The following is a 5,984-nucleotide window of genomic DNA, read 5'->3' as shown; positions in this document are numbered from 1 at the left end:
GAGATTTGAACCCCTCACCTCCCCCTTCCATGTTGGAAGGGTGGCCACTGTTCAACTGCCTCTTTTGAAAGCCTCAATTTGCTTTAGAGCTCATCTCCTTTAAGTTTACCATGCAACTAGATTATTTATTAGTTTTTCTTTTTTAGGATTGGTATAATCAAACAATACACGACATACATACATCAATCGTGGCGATCAATCTATGAACACTGACGTGTCTCGTGTTCTTGACGGACCGAAGAGACGGGTGCCCAATTTCAAGATATCGGACCAAACAAGCCTGGAATTGGTCGGGAATCGGACCAATCGGTCTGGATCGCGGACGGTCGAAGAGACCCATCCAATAATTTTCTCTTCCGGTATGCAATCTATTTCGTCTCCGCAAATTTCTATTCGCCCTGTACTCTTTAACAATGGCCACTCATTCTTTCCTTTGAACATGCTGTGGGTAAGAGAAATCAGTGAAGAGGAAGAAAGTTGCAATAATGGTGTCCTTTCAAACATCAGCAACACACGGTGGATCTCACTAGCCTTTGAACCTGCAAGGGGGAAGAGAAATTAGTGGAGACGAAGAAAGTTGCAATAATGGTGTCCTTTAACGATGGCCACTCAAAATCAAGCCGAAAAATGATAAAATACGGGCCCAAAGCTGCTGGACGCGTACTGTTCACTGCGCGCGGGAAACTTTGAAATTCTATTTCGGACAAACCATAAGCTCAAATAACGATCCGTAAAATCCCACGGCTCCACAACACCCTAATTTACCATTCTTGCAAAAATACGCGGCTCAACGACTCCAAAATTAGACTTCGTCGCTCTGTTTTCCCAAAATTTCGAATTTAAGTCCTAAATTAAAAAATTACTTTAATCGGACAAATAATGGGCTTGATCTCTTACCGGGTGCTGTGTTATGGAGTCGAGTCGGCTTGGCAAGGCATTCTAGACGTGCACGTGCCAAAATTCCTTTCCTTTTTTCCCCTTTTCTCTTCTTCTTCCTCTTCTTCGTCTTCTTTTCTTTCTTTTCTTTTTGGTTGAGGGAACTCTTAGCTTCTATTTAGCCGAGCCCTCTCCCTCTCCTTTTTGCTTTGCTGACTTTTCAATTTCTTTTCAGTTTCTTCTTTTGGGGCCCACTAACATAATATTACATTATTTCATAATATTACATCTATGAACACTGACGTGTCTCGTGTTCTTGACGGACCGAAGAGACGGGTGCCCAATTTCAAGATATCGGACCAAACAAGCCTGGAACTGGTCAGAATCGGACCAATCGGTCTGGATCGCGGACGGTCGAAGAGACCCATCCAATAATTTTTCTCTTCCGGTATGCAATCTATTTCGTCTCCGCTAATTTCTCTTCGCCCCTGTACTCTTTAACGATGGCCACTCATTGTTTCCTTTGAACATGCTGTGGGTAAGAGAAATCAGTGAAGAGGAAGAAAGTTGCAATAATGGTGTCCTTTCAAACATCAGCAACACACGGTGGATCTCTCTAGCCTTGGAACATGCAAGGGGGAAGAGAAATTAGTGGAGACGAAGAAAGTTGCAATAATGGTGTCCTTTAACGATGGCCACTCACTGTTTCCTTTCTTCTTCTTTATTTGCTTCTAGTGAATTATAAACATGCCTTTTAAAGAGACTCTCCGCCAAATGATTCTCTCAAGTACGGTGGAGCCTCCTTTCACTTTTGAAGTCATTTCCTTTCGGTTCATATTGTCCAAAGCTAGCTGAATATCAATCCAGAAAATAGCTTGAACTGCCTCTTTTGCAAGCCTCAGTTTGCTTCAGAGCTCATCTCCTTTAAGTTTACCATGCAACTAGATTATTTATTATTTTTTTCTTTTTTAGGATTGGTATAATCAAACAATACACGACATACATACATCAATCGTGGCGATCAAGCTATGAACACTGACGTGTCTCGTGTTCTTGACGGACCGAAGAGAAGGGTGCCCAATTTCAAGATATCGGACAAAACAAGCCTGGAACTGGTCAGAATCGGACCAATCGATCTGGATCGTGGCGGTCGAAGAGACCCATCCAATAATTTTTCTCTTCCGGTATGCAATCTATTTCGTCTCCGCTAATTTCTCTTCCCCCCTGTACTCTTTAAGGATGGCCACTCGTTGTTTCCTTTGAACATGCAGGGGGTAAGAGAAATCAGTGAAGAGGAAGAAACTTGCAATAATGCTGTCCTTTCAAACATCAGCAACACACGGTGGATCTCTCTAGCCTTTGAACATGCAAGGGGGAAGAGAAATTAGTGGAGACGAAGAAAGTTGCAATAATGGTGTCCTTTAACGATGGCCACTCATTGTTTCCTTTCTTCTTGTTTATTTGCTTCTAGTGAATTATAAACATGCCTTTTAAAGAGACTCCTCCAAATGATTCTCTCAAGTACGGTGGAGTTTCCTTTCACTTTGAATTCATTTCCTTTCGGTTCATATTGTCCAAAGCTAGCTGAGTATCAATCCAGAAAATAGCTTGAACTGCCTCTTTTGCAAGCCTCAGTTTGCTTCAGAGCTCATCTCCTTTAAGTTTACCATGCAACTAGATTATTTATTATTTTTTCTTATTTAGGATTGGTATAATCAAACAATACACGACATACATACATCAATTGTGGCGATCAATCTATGAAGACTGACGTGTCTCGTGCTCTTGATGAACCGAAGAGACGGGTGCCCAATTTCAAGATATCGGACCAAACAAGCCTGGAACTGGTCAGAATCGGACCAATCGGTCTGGATCGCGGACGGTCGAAGAGACCCATCCAATAATTTTTCTCTTCCGGTATGCAATCTATTTCGTCTCCGCTAATTTCTCTTCGCCCCTGTACTCTTTAACGATGGCCACTCATTGTTTCCTTTGAACATGCAGGGGGTAAGAGAAATCAGTGAAGAGGAAGAAAGTTGCAATAATGGTGTCATTTCAAACATCTGCAACACACGGTGGATCTCTCTAGCCTTTGAACATGCAAGGGGGAAGAGAAATTAGTGGAGACGAAAAAGTTGCAATAATGGTGTCCTTTAACGATGGCCACTCATTGTTTCCTTTCTTCTTCTTTATTTGCTTTTAGTGAATTATAAACATGCCTTTTAAAGAGACTCTCCTCCAAATGATTCTCTCAAGTACGGTGGAGTTTCCTTTCACTTTTGAATTCATTTCCTTTCGGTTCATATTGTCCAAAGCTAGCTGAGTATCAATCCAGAAAATAGCTTGAACTGCCTCTTTTGCAAGCCTCAGTTTGCTTCAGAGCTCATCTCCTTTAAGTTTACCGTGCAACTAATTGCATTCTGCATGTAACATTGCCTGTGTGCTCTTTGTTCTTTTTTACATCACCTTAAAATATTTCCCAAACCTTAATCTTTGGAGAACATTTCACCCGGGCCGTTGCCAGAGTACAGAATCACCTTGGGAGCAGATGCAGAGATGCAAGGATTGGGTGAAAAAGAAGGAAACAAAATACCCACCAAAAAATAATACTTTTCTATATAATTTTTTTAAATATATATATATACCTTTTGAATCGATAATTTTTTGTGAAACAATAATATTTAGGGAAGGAGTGGGGTAGGGAATCAAATCAACATCGGGAATCACCTTTAACGATGGTCACTCATTGTAGGGGTGAGCACGGTTCCTGGGTAAAACCGGGAACCGGAGGGTCCGGTTCGGTTCCTAGTTCTAAAGAGACCGATTCCGATTCCCGATTCCCGGTTCCCTTTTTCTGGGAACCGGTATTCCTGGTTCTGGTTCCGGTTCTGGTTCCAATGGGAACCGGAACCGCAGAACTGGAACCGGTTAGAATAAAAAAAAAAAAAACCCTAAAGCACCCCATGAGATTCCCCCTTCCCTTTCTTTCTCCCTTTCTCTCTTTTTCTTTCTTCCCTTTTTCCGCCTCACGTCACTTCCTGCCCCCCCAACTTTTTCTTTTCTTCTCTCTCTCTCCTCTTTCCCCTCTCTCCCTTCTTCTTCTTCTTCTTCTTCTTCTTCTTCTTCTTCCTTCCTCTTGCTGGCTGCTGCTTCACCCACCACCACACCGTTGCCCCACGCCCTACTCACCACCACCTCTTGGCCACCGAACCCCCACCACCCACCGCTCGTCCGACAAGCCGTCTTGTCGTTGAGCTCGATGAGCTGTCGCGCCATCCGCGCCGCTCCTGCCGCCGTGAGCCACCACCACCGTCCCCAAGCCACCGTCACCATCTCTTGCCGCCGCTCTTTCGGCCGTTCGGGCCATCGTTGCTCTAAACCGCCGAGCCGAGCTCTTTCCCCTTGGCCGTGAGTTGAGCCGCGACGACAGCAGCCGCCGTCTTCGCCGCAGTTTGTGCCACCGTTGGTGCCGTGAGACTCGTGTTTTCGTCACCGCCGCCGCCATCGCCGCGTGCTCGCTGTTGCTGGACCTCCCTCGACACCGCCATTGGACGCCGTCACCCCTCGCTCGCCTTGCCGCTTAGCCATTTGCCGTCGACGCCACCGTTGGACGCCGCTCGTCCCCTCAGTGGAGGCTGCTCGCTCGCCCAACCCCAATCAACCTTAACTCCACACCCCCTCTGCCTCCACCTCCACCTCCACCTCCACCTCCAGCTTAGCCACACCCCCCTCTCTCTCCTTTCGCCTATCCGGTCGGGGGCGACGCGAGACGCCCTTGGAGACTCCAGCGGGGGCCTACCGGCTGATCGACGACAAGACGGTAGGTTTTTAACTCATAGGATTGCTTTTTACACCTTTTGCTTTGCCAAATATGATCCACGAGATGTACCATTTTCTTGAAAAGTATGGCGTTTGCTTTGCTAAATTCACTGCATTTATGCAATTCTTACTGATCTATGCATCAAGATGAAATGGTATGTGATTCGTTCATATGGTAATCAGTATCCATATGTGCACATGCAGAAGCTTAGCCTACTTATGATGAACAGAGAACAAAGCATATTTGATTAGTTGTTAGTTAGTTGTGCTTGTGTGCTGTTTAGATATTATGTGATAAAAAGTTAATTGTTCCTTTGGAAATGACTGTTATCTAAATGTGTGTTTCCTAACATCTAGGTCTGCTATCCAATGTCAAATCCTGGAGTCTATGATGATGATCTATATAAGACTTAATATGGATGAAGTAGATATGAACATTGAAGATTATGAAGAACTTTTTGGCTTGACTTTAAATAACTCGGAAGAACTTTTTCAAAATGGTGGACTGGATAGCTTGTTTGGCACGTAGATTCCAAATGTCAGGGTGACCTTCTTGCCGAGGTATATTGCTCATCAATGATCACACATGTTCCTGTTTTGAATGTTGACGGAAAACCTACTTTATGATGTCAAGAGTACTAAGATTTTAATTGTAAATACGAAGATTGCAAAAAAAAAAAAAATTCTTGCTTTTCGACCTTGGTGTTCAACAAAATGTAAAGGTCTTATGACATGATTTTGTGTATTATCAAGTAAACGAATTCCTCTTGAGTCTTTATGTTAGAAGCAGTAGATACATATGGAAATAGTTCACATTCTAGAATATTAAACGCTTATGAGTATTATAGATTGTGTTCATGTTCTATTCTCTTTGATGAATGACAAGTTTGTTTATTATTGCTGCATTCATTTCCATTTTTTTTAACTAAAAAAGAAAAAAAGAAAAAAAGAACCTGTTGGAACTTGGAACCGACTCCGGAATCTGTGACAAGATAGGTTCCAAGTTCTTTGTTCTGACGGGTATGTTCCAGATTCCAAAAATGAGGAACTTGTACCCGAGGAGTAGGTTTCAGGTTCCAAGAGGAACCTGTAAGAATCGGAACTGCTCACCCCTAACTCATTGTTTCCTTTGAACATGCAGGGGGTAAGAGAAATTAGTGAAGACGAAGAAAGTTGCAATAATGGTGTCCTTTCAAACATCAGCAACACACGGTGGATCTCTCTAGCCTTTGAACATGCAAGGGGAAAAGAGAAATTAGTGGAGACGAAGAAAGTTGCAACAATGGTGT

At 43.4% G+C, this 5,984-nt stretch overlaps 1 long non-coding RNA gene across 2 annotated transcripts; it reads left to right on the top strand.

Moving 5' to 3' along the window:
* The first annotated feature begins 1,180 nt into the window (after positions 1 to 1,180).
* Positions 1,181 to 3,090, top strand: LOC120295408. 2 transcript variants are annotated; one of them, XR_005552768.1, is made up of 4 exons: positions 1,181 to 1,324; positions 2,148 to 2,397; positions 2,581 to 2,793; positions 2,881 to 3,090. It is a non-coding gene; the product is annotated as an uncharacterized LOC120295408 (long non-coding RNA). The 2 variants fall into 2 exon arrangements; XR_005552767.1 differs by lacking the exon at positions 1,181 to 1,324 and adding an exon at positions 1,855 to 2,060.
* The last annotated feature ends 2,894 nt before the right edge of the window (positions 3,091 to 5,984 follow it).

This window comes from Eucalyptus grandis, chromosome 7 (genome assembly GCF_016545825.1).
Source record: "Eucalyptus grandis isolate ANBG69807.140 chromosome 7, ASM1654582v1, whole genome shotgun sequence".
NCBI classification, from domain to species: Eukaryota; Viridiplantae; Streptophyta; class Magnoliopsida; order Myrtales; family Myrtaceae; genus Eucalyptus; species Eucalyptus grandis.
This window is presented reverse-complemented; position numbering and strand designations above follow the sequence as displayed.